Below are 27,181 nucleotides of genomic sequence, written 5' to 3'. Positions count from 1 at the left end.
TCTTCCTAGAGATACTGCCTGGCCTGCTGCGTTCACCAGCAACTTTGATATGTGGTATTTGACTGCTACTCTTGTCCGTTGGCAACCCTACCCCCCACCCCGGGTCAGCCAGTCCGCAAGAATATTGTCAATATTAAACCGGTCCGCAATGCAAAAAAGATTGGGGACCCCTGTTACAGAAGCAACGCCGTAAGTTCATAAGAATGTATTTGAAGTTAAAATATTAACACGGTTTCTGTTAAGGAAGCGGCGGGTGGAGCAGCGCGTGTGCCGACTTTTCAATTTCAAACTCGAGGTCGGCTCGAGCCCAATGGCGGTTTGACACGACCCCCTCGCCCGCTACTCCGGGCGGCTGGAGACACTCACTAAAAGAAGAGAGCGCACATGGTTCCAGAATGAAACAGACGCTGTATATGTTTGTATTCTTTTATCAACGGTTTTCACCATACGATGTTAATGTGGAAGAGTGAACAGTGAATGGTTAACCTTACTACGACTCTGTCTTCATTGGCTCTGATTTAACTTGGTGTTTAGTCAGAGTTTCAACACACTGCACGAGAACACTACAACTACTGCAAGTTAAAATAGACATGGTAATGTTGGAAAAGTAATGCTCAACTTCTGCTGGACAGCCTGAATAGACGTGCACACATCTCACCATTTTCCTGAAGATCACCAATCCTTGTTGAAGGAAAGAATATTCTTCATCTCCTCATCGCTCAACTGTAAATCAAACACCTGCAACAGCAGAAACACATTTAGATTGTGAAATTAAAACAGTGTAGATGATGTAGAGGAGCAACAGGGATCTTCTGATTAAGCTTACCAACAACCTGACACACCTGGCATGACTTACGGTACTGTGCTACATCAGGCCTCACACCAGGCCAGAAGAAATGTCCAAGTGCACAAGAGTTTTCCTAGTGCCCAAATAATCAGCGAGGTTATGATTGTGAGCCAAATGCACTATGTCCGATCGGTAAACATCAGGGCACTACTCAAATTGTCCTGAACGGACACTTTTGGAGTCCTCTTTCTCACTATCAACCCATTGCTAATAACCACACAAAGCCTCTAAATTGTCTCCTCTGAGACCACCTCTCCAGAGGAGACAGAAGGGTCTTTTCCTGTTCAAGTACTAGCTGTTCACAAGAGGAAACTCGTGGCCAAACCCTGTTAGATCTACATCACCTTAGGCCATCAAAGTGTCACAGAGGGCAATATAGGGAGATTGTCAGAGCTCTTGCCTTTGCTTTAATCTTTCTTAGACATTGCAATAAGTAGTAACACAAACAAGAAAGTATTGGGATAGTCAGCTCAAGCTGATCTGCACCACAGGATTAGAGGTTACTTCAGGAGTAGGGAGCACTACTACCCGCCAAGTTGTTCCCTGGAATGAAAGACATGCCTTCAATTGGTATCTGGGAACAAAGGGCAACAACTTCACCAGAAACTGAACCTGAGTGGAGACAAAAGTTATGCAAAGACATGGATAAAAAACCTGTACCAAACTCTTTCACAAGTGTCTCTGAACCCAAAGCAGACTCAATGGCAAAACATCCTAGAGAATCAGACTGAAAAGCTCTGTTCCTCCAGATCTTAATGGGTTGCTTTGACTCAAGATCAGAGGCAGGAGAAATGAAACATCCATTAGGAAGAACAGCCAGCCAGCCAACTCATGTTCCTTGCTTGAGATGTCACCAAATGGAGACAGGAATTTGTTACAGTTTTCTCAAAAGCTACGGGCTTCACAGATTTCTGATTTTTATTAAGCACTGAGCATTCAGCAATTAGATGACCAGGCTTGTTGCAGTAGAAACACAGTAGAATGTAGCATTCATAGTCATACTTTATTGATCCCGAGGGAAATTGGTTTTCGTTACAGTTGCACCTTAAATAATTAAATAGTGATAAAACAATAAATAATTAAATAGTAATATGTAAATTATGCCAGGAAATAAGTCCAGGACTAGCCTATTGGCTCAGGGTGTCTGACTCTCCAAGGGAGAAGTTGTAAAGTTTGATGGCCACAGGCAGGAATGACTTCCTATGATGCTCAGTGTTGCATCTCGGAGGAATGAGTCTCTGGCTAAATGTACTCCTGTGCCCAACCAGTCCATTATGTAATGGATGGGAGACATTGTCCAAGATGGCATGCAACTTCGACAGCATCCTCTTTTCAGACACCACCGTCAGAGAGTCCAGTTCCATCCCCACAAAATCACCGGCCTTACGAATGAGTTTGTTGATTCTGTTGGTGTCTGCTACCCTCATCCTGCTGCCCCAGCACACAACAGCAAACATGATCGCACTGGCCACCACAGACTCGTAGAACATCCTCAGCATCATCCGACAGATGTCAAAGGACCTCAGTCTCCTCAGGAAATAGAGACGACTCTGACCCTTCTTGTAGACAGCCTCAGTGTTCATTGACCAGTCCAGTTTATTGTCAATTCGTATCCCCAGGTATTTGTAATCCTCCACCATGTCCACACTGACCCCCTGGATGGAAACAGGGGTCACCGGTACCTTAGCTCTCCTCAGGTCTACCACCAGCTCCTTAGTCTTTTTCACATTAAGCTGCAGATAATTCTGCTCACACCATGTGACAAAGTTTCCTACCGTAGCCCTGAACTCAGCCTCATCTCCCTTGCTGCTGCATCCAACTATGGCAGAGTCATCCGAAAACTTCTGAAGATGACAAGACTCTGTGCAGTAGTTGAAGTCCGAGGTGTAAATGGTGAAGAGAAAGGGAGACAAGACAGTCCCCTGTGGAGCCCCAGTGCCGCTGATCACTCTGTCGGACACACAGTGTTGCAAGCGCACGTACTGTGGTCTGCCAATCAAGAGTCCATGACACCAGGAAAGCATCCACCTACATCGTTGTCAGCTTCTCCCGCAGCAGAACAGGGCGGATGGTGTTGAACGTACTGGAGAAGTCAAAAATCATGACCCTCACAGTGCTCGCTGGCTTGTGCAGGTGGGCGTAGACACGGTTCAGCAGGTAGACGATGGAGTCCTCAACTCCTAGTCGGGGCTGGTAGGTGAACTGGAGGGGATCTAAGTGTGGCCTAACCATAGGTCGGAGCAGCTCCAGAACAAGTCTCTCCAGGGTCTCAGATGTTCTCAGATTTAAAATTCTTAGCCAAGGGTGAGGTGGGGTACTGGTTTTAAAGATGGTGTTTGATAGGATAGGCATTTTTCCCCAGCATGCTGTTTACAGGTAACACCGACTTTGTGGGTTAAGACATTACTCATCTTCCAATATGGCAGCTTGCTCAAGGGTTGATGCCTTTTGCTCATTTAAGCAGACAGATACAACATCAGGCAGACAGGCTCTTAAACTCCTCAAGCATGATGAGCTGACCAAGTCATTCTTTAGCTCAAGTCGAAATTAAACACCACTGGTCAAGCAGACTCACCCCTTTCCCCCCCCCCCCCACCCTCACCCCCCAGACAAACAACACGTTTTCCTGTCAAGCTTACTATAGCTCAGGGGTAGGCAACCTATGGTCCACGGGCCAAATCCGGCCCGCGAAGGTATTTTGACTGGCCCGTGAGCAAATATTGGGATACTATGCTTACCTGGCCCGCGAGCGATTTTTCCCTGTTCTGAGTGTTTCACATGACCACACTGATGGACATGCATGGCATCTTGTTACACTGGCCCCAGGTTCCGTTTTGTTTCAAACCAAACACTGGTATATACGAATGTCGGAAGGCAGTACCTTATTACTATGTATTAGATACTCTCCGTGCACACGCAGGTTTTCAGATGGGATCATTCAAATTTGTAAACAGAAACAGCGTCACTGTGTTTTAACCAGAAATCCAAACTAAATATTCAGATATTTACATGTGCTACGATACTTGTTGAATAACTTGCGTTTCAAAATAAAATCGATGAAAAAAATTCCAATGGCAATGAATGCAAAACGCAGGAAGGTAGACACTGTGTGCCGAAATTTCCAAGACACTTGGACACTAGATTACTTCTTCATCGAGCAAGCTGGGAAACCAGTTTGTCTCATTTGCCTAGAAAATGTTGCTGTGAAGAAGTTGGCAAATATCAGGCGACATTACGAGACCCGCCATAGTGGAAATTTTAACAAGTTTACTGAGCAAGCAAGGAAAGATGAAGTTGAGTGAATGAAGGCTAGTTTCGGAAAACAAACATCATTTTTTGCCAAGGAAAGCAGTGAAAATGAAGGAAATACCCGTGCCAGCTACGAAGTCTCAAAACGTATTGCAGAACAGGTGAAACCTTTCACAGATGGAGAGTTTGTCAAAGAATGTGGACCATGCAAATAAAATGGCATCACTGTTTGGCAGCACTTATCTGTGTGAGCAATTATTTTCAAAAATGAAGCACACCAAGAACCATTTGAGAACAAGATTGACTGATGCCCATCTGGATAATGTCTTGCTCTTGGCATCAACAAGTCTGACACTCAGTATTGAGAAGCTTTCAAGCACCAAACAGCATCAAGTTTCACATTGATCTATCAACTGTTTGCATCAAAATTTTCCTTTTTATTATACTTAATTTACCACCATTCAATGCATCATGTTCATAGGTTTTATGTTTAAAGATTCTTTGTGTCCTTTTAATAGATTCAAAAGATGCCTTGATTGAAATAAATTACAACTAAACTGAGTTCTTTGATTACTAATTGGCATCCTTGGTTAAGCACAAATGATTTTCTAGCATGCGTTATTCATTAATTTGAGGCAAAGCATAACTAGATATATTTAAATGGATAATTTCCATATTTCAAGTTGTTTAAGGCATTTATCTGGCCCACCGTCTGCTCATTAATACGCGATCTGGCCCACAGAGGCAAAAAGGTTGCCGACCCCTGCTATAGCTAATAAAGTGTTGCCGATAAGACTCAGGAACTAATTCATAAGATTTCAAGATAGCCACTTTGACCCCCATCATAATCTGAGCTCTTTTCAGTGCTTGGAGCAGAGTAGGCTTCCGTGGCTTTACCCACATTTAGGCTACTTTGAAGTGGTAGCCACACATTCAAAATGAGAGAAGTATTTTGGCATCCTTCGCTGCAAATGGTGGAACTTACTTACAATGGCTACCTACATCAAATACAGAAGGATTAATCTAGGAGACTTCTTAAACTACAATTCCATAAGGAAACGTTCATGTTCTAAATGCATTTGGTGTTCCTTGTGCCTGTCCACTAATTGCTTTTCTTGCAGCACTATCTATCTCGTTTAGCCGCAACTCAATGACAGCCTCTGACAAAGGAATAGGTTTGGGCATCCGGCGGGGGTGGGAAGCTAATTTCAAGAACCCCAGTGTCTATCAACACTTACCTGATGACAATTTTTACACTCCTTTCAACCATTTTCAGTGTTAGTAAGCTCAATTTTGTAATCAGAGGCCAGCTGCAAAAGTTGATCTTCTGTAAACTGCTTAAGCAGCTCCTGAGAAGGAGCTTTAATGAACTCTTCAACAGATGCCATATTTAAAAGTTTCCCTACACTAAAGTACTGACAAGGTATAGAAATAAGCACAAACCTACAATTGGGGCATTTATTACAAAGCAACACTGTGCACACAACACACACGAGGGCCCAGTACAGCACATAGCGACCTAGATACGGCATGTGGCAAATTTTGCTCTAGAAAATAGCCATTAAGACCATAATTACAAAATTAAAACTAGATGTTACCTCTCAAATACCAGAATAACATAGAATGGATTACTTATCCAAGATAAGCATCATAATTCTTCAATGGAGACTGCCAGTTATCCTAATTAACAAAACTCAGGATAGTAGTTTACAAACAAGTTCAAAGGTAGAACTTCACAGAAGCCAATCATGGACCCACCACAAAAGTGCCTAAAATTTAGTCACTTTAACTCTCCCAACTTAACCTATTCACTTAAGCTTTCTCTCATTCCCTTCCCCACCACCACCACACACTGCAAAGTGAGTATGATGACTGAGTGCTAGTCTAAACAAAGAAGGGTACAGATTCTAAGAATCAAATGAACAACCCTGCTTATCTTCTGAGGTGTACTGGACAAGAGACGACTTTAAAAAGCAAAACTTCAGGAAGCATAGGCCATCAGCCTATGGTCATGCAGTTCCGAAATGTACCCCTGTCAGAGAACGTCTGTACCCAGGAATACCATGAAAACAATGGAGTGACCCATAGGAAAAACTGATTTACTCAGTTCAGCTGGAACACATTCCCTCTCTAACCAGCATTCTCGTGCACGAGCTATTTTTAACAGCACTCACACAACCACACACACCCGGCAGCAGTTGTACCAAAAAAAAAGAAAAATGGCAAGACAGCAGCACACCACAAGAGAACATAAAAGGCCTGTACACTTCAAAAATCTAGGGGCAAACAAATTTGGTGCATCTTTTCAAAATAAAAAAAAAATGGACGAGCCCCCATTATGTTACAGCCTCTGCTCTCAGCAGGTAACACAGATGTCAGGCCACAACAAGAATTACAAAAGATATTTATTAAATTAAATGGGGGGAAAAGGGTGATGTAGTGATGGCTGCAGAATATAAGAGAGAAAGTGGATGTGGCCTTGCTTTTAAGTAGTCCCCAGTAATCTAGGGGCAACCAATGGAAGGGTAATTGCAGGTGTTCCAGGGAACTGCAACACAGGTTAAGAGGAAACAGGCCAGGAAATATACGGGACACAATACCTCAAATCTTACTTTCCTGAAAGTTTTTCTTAATTCATTCTGGAGTGACAGACTTGGGAATTACACCCAGCCTTCTTTGAATCTGGAACCGGATCAACACCTGAAACCAAATCCACTATAGTTAGTGCCAATAGCCTGCTGTAGAATATTAATGACAATTGCAGATTTGCTACTTAAATGTAGAGTGGATTCTATTGCCCAGATGTTTTGGAATCCCCACCATGTGATTTATATGCAGAAGTGAGATTCCAAATGAAGTGATAGGCAAACCTTGATTTCCTATATTGAAAGGAAACTGCCCAGGTCACAGAAGAGGCTGCTGAATTGTCATGTTGGAAATGCCTTTTCACATGAGGGCCTGTACACAAGCACTCTAAATTTGCCATTCAGCCCCAAAATCCCTTCGGATAGTAGGGCACTATAACAGACATCCCACCCTGCAAAAACTTATTTCAGGGAGGTAGCACCATCAATTTGTGGGAGACTCCCAGAACTTCCGGGAGAGGTGGGATGTCTGCAATAGAGTAGCAGCTAGCCAGCTAGTTTAAATAACATTAGCTATGCTAATGAATGAATGACACCTGTTAAACTCACCTCAACATGTCTTTTACAGTCTTAACCCACCATGGGCAATAGAGAAGTCACTGTTGCAAATAGTGCAGCGAGCAACACTGTCATTAGTTTGACCAGGGGTACACTTTAGGGTAGTCTGGGGTGACGTACGTTTTATATTTCCTTTTTTTGAAAAAAAATCTCTCTTTCTCTCTCAAAAAAAAATTTCCGAGAGCCACTATTAATATTCGGGAGGCTCTCGGAACTTCTGGGACAGGTGGGATGTCTGCTATAATGTGACAAAATCAGGAACAATGAAAGCAGTGTTAACTTAAAAGGTGGGACATCCATCCACTGGGCAAAGAGCCCCTTTAGTCAAGGTCCTAAGCACATTGCTGACAACTATGGGAATAGAACCTACCCCTTTCTGGCTCAGAACACCAGAACTACCAAGCACAGCACTAAAACTGGTAGTTCCTGTAAAAAAAAAGTTACATCCTAAATTAAAGAACAGATTTCCATCCTTCCAAACTTTTTACACCAATAGATAAGGTACTGGAAGGAGAATAAACATTCACCCAACCTATCCAACCAATTATGGTTGTCCAGTCCCTATATACTTCCATCCTCTATCAGGAGGTCTCAAAGCTCTCTGCTTCTTTTTGGATTCCAGACCTAACCAGTTCCCCTCCACCACCACTCTGCTCCATCTAGCGGAATTAGTCCTTACTCTTAATAATTTCTCCTTTGGCTTCTCCCACGTCCTCCAAAAAACTAAAGGTGTCGCTATGGGCACCCGTATGGGTCCTAGCTATGCCTGCCTTTTTGTTGGCTTTGTGGACCAATCTATGTTCTGTGCCTATTCTGGTATCTGTCCCCCACTTTTCCTTCGCTACATCGACGACTGCATTGACGCTGCTTCCTGCACGCATGCAGAGCTCGTTGACTTTATTAACTTTGCCTCCAACTTTCACCCCGCCCTCAAGTTTACCTGGTCCATTTCCGACACCTCCCTCCCTTTTCTAGATCTTTCTGTCTCTGTGTCTGGAGACAGCTTATCTACTGATGTCTACTATAAGCCTACTGACTCTTACAGCTATCTGGACTATTCCTCTTCTCACCCTCTCTCTTGCAAAAATGCCATCCCCTTCTCGCAATTCCTCCGTCTCCACTGCATCTGCTCTCAGGATGAGGCTTTTCATTCCAGGATGAGGGAGATGTCCTCCTTTTTTAAAGAAAGGGGCTTCCCTTCCTCCACTATCAACTCTGCTCTCAAACGCATTTCCCCCATTTCACATACATCTGCTCTCACTCCATCCTCCCGCCACCCCACTAGGAATAGGGTTCCCCTTGTCCTCACCTACCACCCCACCAGCCTCTGGGTCCAACATATAATTCTCCATAACTTCTGCCACCTCCAACGGGATCCCACCACTAAGCACATCTTTCCCTCCACCCCCCCTGCTTTCCGCAGGGATCGCTCCCTACACAACTCCCTTGTCCATTCGTCCCTCCCATCCTTCCCCATCTACCTCCCTCCTGACACTTATCCTTGCAAGTGGAGCAAGTGCTACACATGCCCTTACACTTACTACCATTCAGGGCCCCAGACAGTCCTTCCAGGTGAGGCGACACTTCACCTGTGAGTTGGCTGGGGTGATATACAGCGTCCAGTGCTCCCGATGTAGCCTTCTATATATTGGCGAGGCCCAACGCAGACTGGGAGATCGTTTTGCTGAACACCTACACTCTGTCCGCCAGAGAAAGTAGGATCTCCCAGTGGCCACCATTTTAATTCCATGTCCCATTCCCTTATGTCTATCCATGGCCTCCTCTACTGTAAAGATGAAGCCACACTCAGGTTGGAGGAACAACAACTTATATTCTGTCTGGGTAGCCTCCAATCTGATGGCATGAACATTGACTTCTCAAACTTCCGCTAATGTCCCACCTCCCCCTTGTACCCCATCCATTATTTATTTATATATATATATACACACATTCTTTTTCTCTCTCTCCTTTTTCTCCCTCTGTCCCTCTCACTATACCCCTTGCCCATCTCTGGGCATCCCACATCCCCCTTTCTTTCTCCCTAGGCCTCCTGTCCCATGATCCTCTCATATCCCTTTTGCCAATCAACTGTCCAGCTCTTGGCTCCATCCCTCCCCCTCCTGTCTTCTCATAGCATTTCAGATCTCCCCCATCCCCTCCCACTTTCAAATTTCTTACTATCTCTTCTTTTAGTTAGTCCTGACGAAGGGTCTTGGCCCGAAACGTCGACTGTACCTCTTCCTAGAGATGCTGCCTGGCCTGCTGCGTTCACCAGCAACTTTCATGTGTGTTGCAGCCAATTATGGAACTCTTCTATAGTGAACTAAGCAGAATGAGATTTGAATTATGGCTTTTATAGATGAATAATCATCAAATATTAAAGAAAATCAGGAATCAGTTCTTTGAAAGTTAATATTTTGAACTTGAAGTCACAGAGCAAATGTATTAAAAAGTCTCTTTTTTCAGTTAGTGACAAATCTGTTTGTTCCATCTTGGCAAGGGTTTGAAATTTTTTTAAAGACAAAATTAAAAAGCAAATGATGAAAAGTTGCTGCTTTTTGAATCTGTGTCCATTCAAATGGATAACATAACATCACACAAGAACGGTGAAGTCTAACAGTGACACAAATGTCAATGACTAACTGTCTCCTGCCTAATTGTGGCATTGTGTCCCAAATAAATTAAGGGAATTGTGGCTATTTTCTTAATTTAGTTTTTGTTCTTTAAGTGTTGTCCAAAATAAGTGACTTCCCCTATTAACTGATGGCCCGATTAACCATGCATGCTTGATACGTCAGCAAGGTAAACTGTAATGATGGGCATGACACAAAGAACAGTGAACATCCCAAAAATAAAAGTGTGTGAAGAATCCAGATGTTGGAGGCCCTCAATATTTTTCCATTTTAACGGGACAAGATGTGCATGTCAATGGACCAATGTTAAAAACAAGCCAGAGGGAGTAGCTAAGAAACTGGGTCACGAAGAATTTAAAGGAACAGATGGCTGGTTGTCGAATGGAATGTCAGCATGTTAAATTAAAGCACATGGCAAGAAAAGTAGTGCTGATGCTGCAAGTGTAGAAACATGGAAATCTACAAACCTCTGAATTCAAAAATTTTATGTAGACAATATCTGCAATGTCAATGAAATAGTTCTTTATAGTGCCACAGCGGATGATTCCTTTCACTACAAACATGCTTTCAGGTTCAAACACTATCACTATCAGGTTCAAAGAAAGGAATGGATCATAAATGTGTTGTTCAAATGTCAGGAACTGATAAAAACAAATTGTTGATTATTGGGAAAAGCATTAAACCTCAGTCATTTAGGAGGCTAAGAGTGGATAGTTTCCCAATTACTATGCTAATAGGAATGTATGGATGACTTCCAAAATTTACGAAATAGTTGGTGAGTTGAGATTTGGAGCTACAGCAGAAATTAAATAAAATTCTTCTGCTTGTTGACAAATGTGCAGCACACCCCAATGTAGAATGTTTGAGAAACAGCCATCTGGAATTTGTCTGCCAATACAACATCCCTGGTGCAGCCAATAAATATGTGAAGCAAAAAATTTAAAGTTGAATTACAGAAAGTTGGTGAACACATTCTCAAAGAATTTGAAGAAAATCAATGACATCTTCAATAGCCAAGGAAGTGAGTGCAAAGTTTAACCTTTTACAGGCAGTACAATTTGTCAATAAAAATTGGCAAGAAATAAGCAGCAAGACAATTCAGAACTGTTTTGCTCACTGCAGTTTCAAGTGTTCAGGCTTAGAGATGCCAGAAATAGCCAGATGTGAAAAGGAAATGATTTCACGACTTCAACAAGTTAGAAACTACAAAGAATTTGAATGCATCAACAATCATCTTGAATGTTCTAAAGAAAATGAAGATTTGGAGGATGCAATCATTTAAAGCATTATATCGGAACACCAAGTGGGGAACGTTAAGACTAGGAAAGTGATGAGAATGACACAATTGAACCTGAGCTTGATTACACAGGATGCCAGGAAATTATTTGGATTACAACACTGCTTCATGCAGGTAGACAATGAAGGCAATCCATTAGCTACACAGAAACATGTCAATGTACACTTGACAAATTCCTCCGTCATAACCTTTTCAAACAACGTTTTAGTAGTAGTAGTGGTAGTATTCTAATTTGCTCTGTATTTAATTTTAACTGAATAATAAATTATATTTAACGGTACTTGGTCTTTTTAGTACCTCTACCTATTTCCATGAAACTTCAGCCAATTGGGGTGGCCACTTAATTGGGCCAAAACGTATTGATCTCAATGTGTCCCAATTAAATGTGTCCCACTGTATTTGAAATAAAATTATAGTACATACAGTACAGCTACATGTAATGAACCAAAAAGCTAGAATTTGACACTGTCGCAGAGATTTATTAAGAATAAGTTCCTACCTGTGCTACTGATTTCTCATGGCGCTGTGCTTGCTGTTTCCTGTAGCTTAGGATCCTCAAGGAGATTGGGTTTATTTGGCTTTGCCCTGAAATTAATGAAAGGAAATTGAATTGCTTGTGCAAAATCTCCAAGGAAGAATTTACAGCTGTATGATTTTCCATTAGTAGGCAGTGTAGTTTTAAAAAAATGCATGTTATAAATGACTTCTCACCAGTCATAGTTTAATTATTGTTTCACTCAGTCTTCTTTTTTGAGTTTTTACGGCAGTTGGCATCCACATTGTTGCATTACTGCCAGCTTCAGGATTTATTGTCCCTCATTGTCCATTCACTTTAAAGCTGTCTTTCCAGACCCGTCACTCTTAAATAACTAAACAACCATTTCCTCCCCTGATCACTCTCCCCACATTCCAATAAACCTGTAACACCGTTCTCTACCAGTCCTATTTTGCGTAATTTTTGTAACGTTTGTTGCCTTTCCTGTGCAAATTTCTGGCATGAAATAAGGATATGCTCTACTGTTTCAGTTTCCTGACATAGATCGCAAAAACCTGTTGGATGCTTATTTATGATGGCCAGAGTGCCATTAAGGTAGCTGTGCCCAATTCTCATTCACCTTCCGCTTTACTCCCCTACTTCTTCCCATATCTACTCTGTTCTGAATTGAATGTAAATGTCTTCCTTTTATTGCTCTGTCCCAATGCTGCTGCCACTGTTGATTTGTCCTTCTCCACACTATGCTCTTCCCCTCTGATTTTGATAGTTTAATATTGACCTCTACAGATCCTTTTTTAGTTACTGCTTTTGCCAGCTTATCTGCGGTCTCATTTCCCATAATACCTGAATGTGCTGAAACCCACATGAATGCGATATTTTTGCCTTGTCTAGTGTTACATGCTCAAAAAGATCCGTTTTTTTGTGAGAATGCTGAAATGGTCTTTCGGAAGTCACCTGATGCGTTTTTCCCGGCCGTTGTGAGGTCACGTGATGACATGTGGGGGGGGGCCGTGACTATATAAGGGTTGACTCAGGTGATGCAGTGGGTTTTTTTGAGTTTGTAGATTACCAGGTAGAAAGCGTTGTGCTTATCTTTCTGTTGTGTTTATTTTTGTGACGCAGTTTCATTTTTAAAACGGAAGGTGCGTTCTCTTACAAGATTTGTATTATTGAAGAGAAGCATTGAGATAACTCTTACAATAGAGTAATGAGTTCATGCAAAGGCTCTCTCTCTAAAAGGAATTTAAGGTCAGTCGATTTAAACTGTTTATTTTCGGCATCGGGAATCCTGTGGACAGAACCGGCAGTAAAGGTGCGTCGGTGAAGAAATCGTTCTCTAGAGAAGTCTCCCAATTGAATGTGTAAAACTGTTGGACTTTTGAAGTTATCGCTTTAAGAACTATATCTGACTATCACTTTAAGAACCGTTTCCGCATTTAACTCTTTAAGAACCAGAGCCGAGTGGAGTTGATGAACGGCTGCGTACCTGTTTAACCTCCGGTCAAAGTTTTTATTTTTTCTCCTTATCGTTTATACGTGTTTAATAAATGTTCGGTTGTTTTTATAACACCTGTCTCGATTCATATTGATTGTTACCGGTTACGTAACACTAGCCAGTCTTGAATTTGCAAACAGGATTTCATAAAGCAGATCCTAGTGACCTCTAGCTGTACCCGCCTTAGTACTTGCAAGAGCCGACACAGACTCGCTACATATCACAATATTATTACAATCAACCTGCTCACTCCATTCTAGTGCTAACAATATGGCAAACATTTCAACTGCATATACACTCAAGCAATCAGGTGCTCTCTTGCTAATCTCCACTCGATAACTTGGTACAACAATTGCAGACCCTGTTGCACCTGTTTCTGGATCTTTTGATCCATCAGTAAAAATCTGTATGCCTTTATATTTACATTCCCTGTAACTATGATATTCACTGAGTATATGAGCCGTCTTATTACTGTGCTTAATCTTAAGCAATTCCAAATTTACAGAGGGATTTTCTAATACCCAGAAAGGTCTGACAGGCCACACCACACTTGGACAAAACTCTTTATCATATACACCTATATCTTTTGCTGTTTGCTCTCCTGTCCATCCAGAACTTTCTTTTTGTGACCTCTCCTTCTCCCAGCATGTCTGCAACACCCTTTTTGTAGGATGGCTATCACCATGCCCCCTTAAATTAATCCAGTAATTGGCCTCCAGCTGTTTACACTGCAGCCCCAGTGGCATTTCATTTGCTTCAACTTGGAGTGCACACACTGGGGAAGTTCTAACCACTCCCAAGGATACCCTTAGAGCCCGAGCTTGCACAATACCCAGTTCGCTGCTGACCCGTATACAATACTTACAGTCTAATCTTGATCTTATTAATGCAACATAAATATACTTCAATGATGCAAAATCAGCACCCCATTCCAATTCAGCAAGATACCTCATGATATTTATCACATTTTTACATTTACTAACTACATATCTAATATGTTCTCGCCATGTTAATCTCAGGTCAAAGTGCACTCCCAAAAACCAAAAAACGTACAACTCTCTCCAGGTTACTTCCATACAGATTCAAATTAAGTCCCCTGAACTTTTTCCTTATAAAGAACATGGCTTTTGTCTTCACTGAAAATTTAACACCCCACTTTGTCCCCCACTCTTCTACTTGATTAATCCCATCTTGCATTTTCGTATCTATATGTTCAATATTTTTCCCTCTTTTCCACAAAGCCCTGTCATCTGCAAACAATGATCTCCCGATTTCTGTTGGAATATTTACGAATATATCATTTATCAAAATGGAGAATAAAGTTGGACTCACTACACTCCCCTGAGGTGTCCTGTTTTCTACAACATACTGGCTTGATAGCTCTGATCCTATCTTCACCTGAATAGTTCTCCCGTTTAAAAAGTCCTTAACCCAATTGAACACTGCCCCCCCCATTCCCATTAAATGTAGCTTGATTAGGAGCCCCTCTTTCCATTACATATCATAAGCTTTCTCAACCTCAAAAAAACTGCAACCACTGTCTCTTTATTTACTTGAGCTTTTCTTATTTCATCCTCTAGACACAACACTGGATCTATAGTATTCCTTCCTTTCCTGAACCTGCTTTGATACATAGCCACCATACTTCTACTTTCCAAGAAGTACACTAATCTCCCATTTATCATACATTCTGTAAGTTTACATACATGTGACGTTAAGGCAATAGGCCTGTAGTTTTCCGGCCTGCTGGCATCTTTCCCAGGTTTTCTTATTGGAATAATTATTGCCTCTTTCCAGCTCCCTGGTATTCTCCCTTCATTCCAGACTTTGTTATACAGAAGCAGTAGTTCTCCAGACTTCCTTCATTCAAGTGTTTTATCATAATATAACTTATTTCATCTTTACCTGGCGCAGTCTTTCCTGTTTTATCTAGTGCCTTTCTTAATTCTCCCATGCTGAAAGGGACACCTTGCACACCGTCAAGGTTAGTTTTCCTACACAAAGCCTCCATATTTTCAGCTGTTGTTCTCTCTCTACCTCTTCTACCCTTCTCAGACAAATTATCGGGACTATGTACCATAACAAAAGTGTTTGCCAACAACTCTGCCTTTTCCTTATTTGTTACTGCAGTCACAGTTCCATCAACCAGAACTGGGTACCTCCACTCTCTCTTGTCCCCTCCCATCCTTTTTATCATCCCCCACACTTCTACTTGAGTTGTGGTTCCGATTGAATCACAATACTTTCTCCAGTGCGTTCTTTTAGCATGTCTTATTGTCCTCCTTACTACTGCCTGAGCTTGTTTGTACTGAATCATATGTTGGAAGTTATGAGTTCTTTTAACCAGTTTAAATGCCTTATTTCTAATTCTCACTGCTTCCTTACAATTATTATCCCACCATGGTATTATTCTCTTTATTCTTCCTTTACTTTTAGGGATGGATTCTAATGCAGCTGATATTATACCTTGTTTTAATATGCTGTCAAGTGTTTCTACGTCCATTCCATCATTGACCTGACTTAGATATATATCACTTTTTTCCAGAAATTTCTCCCAATTGGTTTTCTCAAGGATCCATTTCCCACCTGTATTCTCTGTGACCAATGAAGCAGAAATATTTATCTTGCACCAGATTGGGTAATGATCACTCCCTACAGTTCCTTCTTGGTACACTAACCAATCACACACTGATGCAATGGAGTTTGATACTAATGTAAGATCAAGCACAGATTCTTTACATGTATTAACATCAATTCTAGTACTACTGCCATCATTTAGGCACACTAAATACTTCTCATCTAACAACTCCTCTATTACCTGACCATTGATGTCTGTTCTGTCACTCCCTCATAATACATTATGTCCATTAAAATCACCACACCAAACAATGTTACTACTATTCTGCCCTTCTACCTCCTCAAGCTTGTTTAACTCTAGTCTTTTGCATGGATTATAATAATTCACAATCACCAACTCTTTCCTTTCAGCCCATATTTTTACTACCACATACTCTTGTTCACTTCCTACACCTAGTATTCTATAAGGAATATCTTGCTTTACCTAAGTTGCACATCCTCCTTCACCCTCTCTCCTGTCTCGCCTTACTGCCACATAACCACATAAAACAATCTTAATTAGGTTTTAACTAGATCTCCTGGATACACACAACATCTGGCTTTTCTCTCCTACTGGCTATAAACTGCTTGAAATCTTGTCCATTAGCAATCAGGCTTCTTGCATTCCATTGAAGAAGTAGCATTATTAGTAATATCAACCCACATATACTGTCTCTTGACTTGACTGTACCCTGAGTTCATCATTTACTTCTTCCCATTCTAATCCTATCACACCCAAATGGTGCTCTGCAGCTTTCACAATAACCTGAATCCTTTCAGTTTTAGATTTGATCTCATACGTTGTGTTTACCACTCCTGCTATAAAGGTCACCAATTTCTTCTTCTCTATCTATGCATTCTTCTTATCTTGCCTTTCTTTAGCTGCCACTTGCTCTTTGCTACACCCTCCCTCATTCATTTTTTTCTGTCCTGCCAACTTGGCTGCCTCAGCATGTGAGACTTTTTCCTTCACCCTTATCTGCTGCACCTCCACCTCTTTTTTTCAACACCTCATATCCCCAGTACGCTACACTGTGGTTACCTCCACAATTACGGCAGTTTGGTCTCACTCCCTCTCCACATTTTCCGTATTCATGTTCCCCACCACACCTTGCACATCTTCTCTTTCCTTTGCACACTTTAGCCACATGCCCAAACTCCTGGCAATTGAAACACCTCAGGTTTTGATATATATTCTCTTACACTGTATCTTAGAAATCCAAAATATAACTCCTTTGGAGGCACCTTATCCTCAAATTCTACCAGAACGGTTTCAGTCTCCCTTTTCTCTGCTCCCCTTGTCATTCTTTTCTCAGTCTTCACTGAACTATTCCTCACCCTCAAGTTCTCCAGTAGCTCCTTCATATTAACACTGAGGGGAACCCCAGATATCACCCCCTTGCAACCATTGACCCTTTGTGCTCCAACTCTTACAACCCTGGACACTTTGACTTTCCCAACATTAGTTACCTTCATTGCCTTCTCCACCTGCTCTTCAGTTTTACATCCTATCAGCAGGTTTCCATCTCCCAAAATTCTCACATGGTTCACTTCCCCTACTTGTCCTCTAATGATTTTTGTTAGCTTAAGTGGATCAATTTTCTTTACTCCCCCTTCCCCCTCAAATCTTAACATTACATTTAGCAATTTTGCCCTCGGGTCCTTCTCCTCAACTTCTCTTCCCTCACTTTCCGATCCACTTACACTAGACCCACCTTCTTTTTTCTCTTCCGACCCATCATCTTCCTGTTCTTAGTCCCTCTCCCTACCTCTTCCCACTCACACTCCGTGCTATTGCAGTCACCATCAGTCTCCCTCCCTGCCATCTTATCAGAGTTTGCAAGGGACCATGTACAAATATCGTTCCGGACCTATACAGGCCGTCGGTCAATATTCCCACAGAATGTCCCCCACAACACCCCACAGCCAGCAGCTAACTCCCTCGTCCACTCAGCCACTCCCGCAGCAGCCAGCTTTCAGCCCTCCCAAGCCCGGCAGAAAGCCGTTGATTAGACCACACTCAGTCTTTCAAACCATAGACTGGTCCTAGTGATTCATCTTCAATTGACTCAAGTGGCTGTACAGTATTTACAGGATCAAAACAAGAACCATTGAAAATTCCTCTTTTTAAACCTAATATATGTTGTTAGGCAGTTCTCTGACTCTAATGCTTGGCTTCTGGTTAGGCACGATGTCTCTCCTCACCAACAAGTTTCAACAACACTTTTTCTCACCGATACAATGGTTTTCCCTGCTTGGGGTTGGGCTCAACAATCAATCTGGTTTCCCTCAGACAACACAGTGGCTCTCCTCCCACCTGTGGATCAGATTGTTGGTGGACTTTCTCACAACTCTGGTGTTGTACTGGATTGTGATTCTTCGTTCTCCAAATTCGGCCGGACAGTAACTTTCCTTTCAACTGCAGGGTTGGATAGTGCAATCGCTGTCTTTACCAGCGGCACCTGGTTAGGCACGACGTCTCTCCTCCCCAACAAGTTCCAACGACACTAAGTCAACTGACTGGTATGGACAGCGTCCGTTTCTTTCTTGAAGCCGGCTTTCTAAGATATTTGTTTTTGGTTTCCAGGTAACCAGAGTTTAAACCCTGAAACCCACCTCAAACTAAACAATGCCTTATCTGATGCTTGCTTAATCGGTCTTTTGGCAGTTTAAGGTTATAACTAGTGTTCTTCAGTGCTGTTTTGCTACAGGCTCTGATCTGTTGTCATCTTAGACAGTGAAATCTGCCCTCTCCTCGACAGCGTCCGTTTATTTCTCAAACCCACTCGCCTCAAACTAAACCCTTCTTCTCCTGTGTTTCACTCATTAAATGTGATACATTTTTTGATTAAGATACTTCATATTCATTTGGGTTCCAGGGTCCTGTTGTCTCGTAACACTTTAATGCATGTACATCCAGCAAAAATCATCTTGTAAACTAAATTCAGAATCCCCAACATCTTTTTACAAGAACACAACAGTAGCAACCCAATGGTCTCTCATACCTGCTCCACAACTCACTTGTATTAAGTTCATTCTTTTCTGCATGATCCCATAACCTTTAATTTCCCATTGTCCAAAAATTCATCCAACCTCAATAAATGTAATGGTACTGTATACTTTTATTTATGAAGTTTCTGCTGAGCATGAGAAAAGGACTTCCCTGTAGCATATGTTGCAGAAAGTGGCTGTCAAACAAACTGAGAAAGCTCGGAATAAGACAATACAAATTAAGAAGCAGGGGTAACATAGGCAGTGCAGAGGACAGAATTCTGAAGGGCAAAAGCAATAAGCCATCAACGTGGTATGTATTGGTACAAGTGGCATGGAGAAGCTCAGCACAGAGGCAGATTAGGAAAGTTAATGAGGATCTCAAAATCAGTACTCTAAATTACTCACTGTACATCAATGAGCAAAGAATGAGAAAGAGAAAGCAGATTAATGGATGGCTATTGATATGTTAGATTTATTAAGGGAATTTTTTTTGAGTAGTGGACACAGCTGAGCATATCAGTCTTGCAGCTGTCACAACTGGAACAGATACTCTTGTCAGGTTCATTAGATTAGATGGGGCTGACTCATGTTCAAAGGGTTAGAGGGGTTTAAAATAGTGGGAATGTAGTACAGATTAAGGTAACTCAGTATGGGAGAGAATTTTTAAGTACAGAATTTATTCAAGTAAGCTCAAAGAAACAAGTAACCTATTCCTGTTAGCATTTCATGTTCTCATTAAAAAAAAACAAATAATGTTTTCACATGACTGGTGTATTCAAGAAGCCAAGCAGTGAAAGTGTAATGGAGGAACAAATTTACACTCATGACTGGGCAGATTCTGCTCCAATTACAAGTTTGCAAATGACACCATACCCCAGAGTACAAGAAGGAAAGGGTGGATAGTAATGTGTTACAACTTCTCCCAAGTCAGGAAGACAAAAGAACATGTTATTAACTTCAGGAAGGGGGCTGTGTAAATGTTCCCGTCTGTCAACCGTGTGTTCTAGGAGGAAACATGATCAATAGCCTATCCTGGCCTAATCACAGTCAAAAAGCATACCAACAACTACTTCATCAGGAGGCGAAAGAAATCTGCCATGTCCCCATCAATCGTCAGCAACTTTCAATTGCCGGACCATAGACAGCATCCTAGCTGGATACATCACAGAGCAGATGCAGTACATGACTACTAGAAACTGCAGAATGGTGGACACAGCTGAGCATATCAGAAACTAGCCTCCCCTCCATGGACCCTGTCTACACTTCTCAGGCCAGTGCCCCAATAAATCATTCACTAGACATCCTTCTCCCCTCTCTCATCGGCCAAAAGATAGCACTGGCCTGAAAGCACATACCACCAGACTCAAGGATAGCTTTTACCCTGCTCTTGTAAGACTATTAAGTAGTTCTCCGGGGGAAAGTTTAAACTAGAATTGCTGGGGGGTGGGAACTGAAGTGAAGGAGCAAGAGGCAGTTGGCTCACAAATAGAGAAAGCTTGGAGACAGTGTGAAAGGGATGATAGGCAGGTGATAGAGAAGGAACGTGCTCAGATTGATGGTTTGAGGTGTGTCTATTTTAATGCAAGGAGTATTATGAACAAAGCGGATGAGCTTAGAGTGTGGATCAGTACCTGGAGCTATGATGTTGTGGCCATTACAGAGACTTGGATGGCTCAGGGGCAGGAATGGTTACTTTGAGTGACAGGCTTTAGATGTTTCAGAAAAGACAGGAAGGGAGGCAAAAGAGGTGGGGGTGTGGCACTGTTGATCAGAGATAGTGTCACGGCTGCAGAAAAGGGGGAAGTTATGGAGGCAATGTCTACAGAATCGCTATCGGTGGAAGAACAGGAAGGGGTCAATAACTCTGGGTGTTTTTTGTAGAGCACCCAATAGTAACAGGGACATCGAGGAGACAGATTCTGGAAAGGTGTAATAATACCAGGGTTGTTGTGGTGGGAGATTTTAATTTCCCAAATATCGATTGGCATCTCCCTAGAGTGAGGGGTTTAAATGGTGTAGAGTTTGTTAGGTGTTCAGGAAGGTTTCCTGACACATTATGTAGATAAACCTATAAGAGAAGAGGCTGCACTTGATCTGGTATTGGGAAATGAACCTGGTCAGGTGTCTGATTTCTCAGTGGGAGAGTATTTTGGAGATAGTGATCACAATTCTATCTCCTTTACCATAGCATTCGAGAGGTATAGGAACAGACAAGTTAGGAAAGCGTTTAATTGGAGTAAGGGGAAATACCAGGCAATCAGGCAGGAATGGAAGCATAAATTGGGAACAGATATTTGCAGGGAAATGTACGGAAGAAATGTGGCAAATGTTCGGGGATATTTGCGTGGGGTTCTGCATAGGTACGTATCAATGAGACAGGGAAAGGATGGTAGGGTACAGGTACAGGAACTGTGGTGTACAAAGGCTGTTGTAAATCTAGTGAAGAAGAAAAGAAGAGCTTACAAAAGGTTTAAAAAAAAAAATTAGGTAATGATAGAAATCAAGAAGATTAAGGCTAGCAGGAAGGAGCTTAAGAATGAAACTAGGAAAGCCAGAAGGGGCCATAAGGCGGCTTTGGCGGACAGGATTAAGGAAAACCCCAAGGCATTCTACAAGTATGTGAAGAGCAAGAGGATAAGACGTGAGAGAATAGGACCAATCAAGTGTGACAGTGGAAATGTGTGTATGGAGCCGGAGGAGATAGCAGATGTACTTAATGAATACTTTGCTTCAGTTTTCACTACTAAAGAGGATCTTGGTGATTGTAGGGATGACTTACAGTGGACTGAAAAGCTTGAGCATGTAGGTATTAAGTAAGAGGATATGCTGGAGCTTGTGGAAAGCATCAAGTTGGATAAGTCACCGGGATGGACGGGATGTACCCCAGGCTACTGTGGGAGGTGAGGGAGGAGATTGCTGAGCCTCCGGCAATGAGCTTTGCATCGTCAATGGGGACAGGAGAGATTCCAGAGGATTGGAGGATTGGGAATGTTGTTCCCTTATTTAAGAAAGGGAGTAGAGACAGCCCAGGAAATTATAGACCAGTGAGTCTTACTTCAGTGGTTGGCAAGTTGATGGAAAAGATCCCGAGAGGCAGGATTTATGAACATTTGGAGAGGCATAATATGATTAGGAATCGTCAGCATGGCTTTGTCAAAGGCAGGTCATGACTTAGGAGCCTAAACTGAATTTTTTGAGGATGCGACTAAACAAATTGAAGGAAGAGCAGTAGATGTGTATATGGATTTCAGCAAGGCATTTGATAAGGTACCCCATGCAAGACTTATTGAGAAGGTAAGAAGGCATGGGATCCAAGGGAACATTATTTTGTGGATCCAGAACTGGCTTGCCTGCAGAAGGTAGAGAGTGGTTGTAGACAGGTCATATTCTGCATGGAGGTCGGTGACCAGTGCTGTGCCTCAGGGATCTGTTCTGGGGCCCCTACTCTTCATGGTTTTTATAAATGACCTGGATGAGGAAATGGAGGGATGGGTTAGTAAATTTGCTGATGACACAAAAGTTGGGGGTGTTATGGGTAGTGTGGAGGGCTGTCAGAGGTTAGAGCAGGACATCAATAGGATGCAAAACTGGGCTGAGAAGTGGCAGATGGAGTTCAACCCAGGTAAGTGTGAGGTGGTTCATTTTGGTAGGTCAAATATGATGGCAGGATATAACATTAATGGTAAGACTCTTGGCAGTGTGGAGGATCAGAGGGATCTTGGGGTCTGAGTCCATAGGATCCTCAAAGCTGCTGTGCAGATTGACTCTGTGGTTAAGAAGGCATATGGTGTATTGGCCTTCATTAAATGTAGGATTGAGTTTAGGAGCCCAGAGGTAATGTTGCAGCTCTATAGGACACTGGTCAGACCCCACTTGGAGTACTGTTCTCAGTTCTGGTCACCTCACTATAGGAAGGATGTGGAAACCATAGAAATGCCATGGTCCGGTCCGTGAAGTCCGCATTCCAGTTCACAGTCAGGTCCGTGAACTCAGGACTCTGGGTCTTCCAGCTGTCCCTTGTTTGAGTTAATCATAGGCACCTGATTCCCATCTTGGGGCTTGGAATATAAGTAGCCTTGGGGTTGAGTGTGAGCTGCTGGTTTGTCTTGTCAGTCCTCCTTGGAGCAACCTGTTGATGGAAGGCTAGTGAAAGCATTTGTGATATCTAGGCCTGGTTGGAGGACCACTGCTTCATGGAGCCTTGTTGCCACTTGTTGGAGTAGTCATTGTGGTATGGATTTGGCTGTTTCTGTAGCCAGCCAAGGTTGCTGGCTGCCCTGAGACTCAGAGCCACCCTGGATTGAGCTCCTTTCCTGTCCCTTGCCTCTGTTAGGTAAGCCAAGCCGATTGCTGTTACCTTGCGGTTGGTTCTGTCCCTCCCTGTCCTTGCCTCCGCGGGGTGAAGTTCCATGTCCTGCCCAGGAGTTCCTCCAAGAACACTAGCCTCGAGGATCCCAAGCCAAGCTCCAAGAACCCAAGCCTGAAGTCCCCAGCCTCCCAGCTCAAGACCCCAGGCCCCAGCCTGAAGCCATGTCATGCCCTTGCCTGGTTCTGGGGTCTGAGCCCGAGGCAAGACCCAGGTTCTGGGTCCTTGTCCAGTCTCGGGCTCAGAGTCAAAGCCTTGTCTCCTAGTCTGTGGGTTTCTAGTCCTGGTCCTGCTTTCCCTAGCCCAAGTCTGCGTTCTCGTCTTTGCTCCTGGTCTGAATCCTGTCACGTCCCTACTCTAGTCAAGTCCTGTTCCTTGTACTTCAGTGTCTGTGTTTCACATTTGGGTCTGTTCCCAGCACCCCATTGTGACAAGGTAGGGTGCAGAGGAGATTTACAAGGATGGTGCCTGGATTGGGGAGCATGCCTTATGAGAATAGGTTGAGTGAACTCGGCCTTCTCTCCTTGGAGTGACGGAGGATGAGAGATGACCTGATAGAGGTGTACAAGATGATGAGAGGCATTGATTGTCTGGATAGTCAGAGGCTTTTTCCCCAGGGCTGAAATGGCTAGTGTGAGAGGGCACAGTTTTAAGGTGCTTGGAAGTAGGTACAGAGGAGATGTCAGGGGTAAATTGTTTTATTTTTACAAGCAGAGGGTGGTGAGTGCATGGAATGGGCTGCCGGCGACAGTGGTGGAGGTGGATATGATAGGGTCTTTTAAGAGACTCCTGAATTGATACATGGAGCTCAGAAAAATAGAGGGCTATGAGTAACCCTGGGTGATTTCTAAGGTAAGGACATGTTCAGCACAGCTTTGTGGGCTGAAGGGCCTGTATTGTGCTGTAGGTTTTCTGTTTCTATATGTAAGGGGGTTTTGTCTCTTATGTTACTGCGTAGGCTAATTAAAATGGCTTCTTTGTTATGTTAAATGCTGAGAAAGGCCTCCCACTAGCAGTTTGTTGAATCACGTTACTGATAAGATGATGTTATGAACCAATTGGGATAGTTGTTATGTTTTTGGTGTATCTGTAAGATTTGTATGCACGGGGTTTTGGAGGGAGAAGGCGGGAGAGAGAGAGAGACAGAGGATGGACCAGGTGCTGTGATGTCTGCTAACGGGGTCAGATCCCGAGCAGGATGTTCGACGAGGAGACAGAGACAGACTCATGTGGAGCGTCTGGTTGACCACTGTTATTGGTCCCAGGCGGCTGGTCAAGGTGGTCCGAGGGGTCGCAGGGTGAAGAAGAAGGGTCCTGAGCTCCAACTGTTTGTGCACGAAGATATTGAACTTTGATAAGTGTGGCACCTTTTATTTTCCTTTTATATTTTATTCTATTCATTATATAGTTCCAGTAATATCTATAAACTAAATCATTTAATCATACCTGGTGTGTTGTCTGTTATTTGGGCGGGATGGGGTACATCACACAGCATCCACACAAACTAATTACCCAGTTTGGCGGAGCCGTGGGCTGTTTCCCTGGACAACAGTGAGCCGAGCGACCCTGAGGGTGGCCGGGGGACTACATATAAAATAAACTTGACGTCACAATCTACCTTATTAAGACCTTGCACCTCATTGTCTATTCTACACTTTCTCTCTAGCTGTTACTTTATTCTGCGTTTTGTATTGTTTTACCTTGTTCTTCCTCAAATTGATCTGTATGATTAGTATTCAAGACAAGTTTTCCACTATACCTTAGTACAAGTGACAATAATAAGTGTGCAAAAATTGTAGCATGGTTTTTTAAAAAAAAAATCAGGGATCAATTACTCAAAAACAATCATTGTCTAATAAGAGCAAAGCAGAGAATACTTCTGCAAATACATCATTATAATTCAAGTACCAAGGGGGAAAAATTCAATGGATGATGAGGTTTTGAAGAATATGGCAAATCAGGTAGACAAAGTGTCAGGTAGACACATTGGAAACAGTAATTATATTGTTTAGATTTTATGGAGATGGACAATGGTCTTTCCATTATGTGTCCTCAAGATACACAGCTTTGCAGTTTGATTCTTTCATGTCAAGAGGCTGGCCAGATTACACTGGAAATTTATTACAACTCTTTCCAAAGATTTGCATGGACAACAGCTTCAGAAAGTCACTTTATAAAATAAACTCCAATATTAGCAATTTCTTATTACTAAAACAGCAAATTATGTTAGGTACCATGGTCTGTCTGGAGATCCCAGTGGACTATAGGCTGTCACAACAATATTGTTAGAAGTGCAGTAGGAGATCAAATCTTCTTGAGGTAGATAAGGATGGCACTCAATCTAGTAAAGCAAAAAAAAATGATAAACTTCAATATTGATGAGAAATTTTCACAGAAAATGATGGTCTCTAAATGCCATCCTGAAAATAAGTGAAACTCTATAATGCCAAATATTAAAAGAAATAGATTACCTGGTTGTGTCAGGTTACAGTGGGACTCAAGTGCAGACCAATGAATACTTTTTTCACCAGGATTTATTAGGGAGCACAAAGGCAACAGTCTTTCAAAAACAGAAGGCAGGCACGAATCCCAAATGGCAGGCAGAGGTCTTACCAGGAAAGGCAGTCAGGCGAGGGCAGACAATCCAGAGTGCACAGGCAAAAATCAGGTCCGGGAACAGGCGAAATCCCAAACACAGAATCAGGCAAAATCGGTAGGCAGAGGTCACAATGACAGGCTAGAACAACACAGGTCAGAACTGGGACGAACTGGCAGAGAATGCTAGTCAAGGCAGGGTTTAAATGGACAGCGTAATGAGTGAAAATTAGAAACAGGTGAGTGCAAATGAGGAGACAAGCAGGTAATTGGAGGAAGTCCAAAAAGAAAAGGGGCTGGGCCAGAACCCACATGGCCAGGTGAAAGAAAACAGAATTTAAAGACTATTGTGATCCAGAGCTACCAGCAGAGGCCCTTCGACCCATTGTTCAGGCTGGATCCTTAACAGTACCCCACCCCCACGGGATGGCTCCTATGAAAGTCCTTAATGAGAGAGGGATCCAGGATATCTTGAGCGGGAACCCAACACCTCTCTTCGGGGCCATAGCCCTCCCAATCAACGAGGTATTGCAGTCCACGACCTCTGCGTTGAACGTCCAGTAATCGGCACACAGTGAAGGTCTCTGAGCCATCGATGAGATGGGGAGGTGGGGCTGCAGACAAAGGGATTAATCCTTGAAACATGAAATGTAGGACAGATTCTGCGACGGGTAGGGGGTAGTTTTAGACGTACCACCGAAGGGCTGATCACCTTGGTGATGGGGAAAGGTCCAATGTAGCATGGTGCCAGCTTGCAGGAGTCCACCTTCAAGGGGATGTCACGCGAAGATAACCACACCTTCTGACCCTGGTGGTAACGGGGGACCTCAATGCTTGTGACGGTCTGCTTGCTTCATTCTGGCTGTAGATTGAAGCAGCACCTTTCGGACTCGTCTCCAAGTCGTGAATACCTCTGGACAAACGCTTTGGCTGAGGGAATGTCCACTTCCTCCTCCTGAGATGTGAATAAGGGGGGTTGATAGCCAAGACAGCACTGGAATGGTGATAAACCTGATGAAGCAGAAGGCAAAGAATTAATGGCGTACTCGACCCAGGGAAGTTGCTGACTCCAAGAGGAAGATTCCTGAGGTGTCACACAATGGAGCATCACCTCCATCTGCTGATTAGCCCGCTCGGTCTGGCCATTACTCTGTGGATGAAACCCAGATGAGACTTTAACCCTGATCCCGAGTAGTTTGCAAAAGGCCCTCCAAAAGTGGGAGGTAAATTGTGAACCTCTATCTGATACCACTTCAAAGGGGAGACTGTGAATATGGAAAACATGCTGAATCACCAGGTTGGCAGCCTCCTTGGCAGAGGGCAGCTTGGGAAGGGGAACTAAGTGGACCGATTTGGAGAAATGATCCACTATGGTAAGAACGGTAGTGTT

General features: G+C 42.9%; 1 pseudogene; it reads right to left on the bottom strand.

The window, feature by feature from the left end:
- Positions 1-658: 658 nt before the first annotated feature.
- LOC140202410 (aldo-keto reductase family 1 member B1-like) overlaps positions 659-27,181 on the bottom strand; it is a 43,797-nt pseudogene continuing 17,274 nt past the window's right edge.

The sequence above is a fragment of the Mobula birostris genome, chromosome 9 (genome assembly GCF_030028105.1).
Source record: "Mobula birostris isolate sMobBir1 chromosome 9, sMobBir1.hap1, whole genome shotgun sequence".
In the NCBI taxonomy this organism is placed as follows: domain Eukaryota; kingdom Metazoa; phylum Chordata; class Chondrichthyes; order Myliobatiformes; family Myliobatidae; genus Mobula; species Mobula birostris.
The sequence above is the reverse complement of the archived record's forward strand: the minus strand, read 5'-3'. Positions and strand labels throughout refer to the sequence as shown.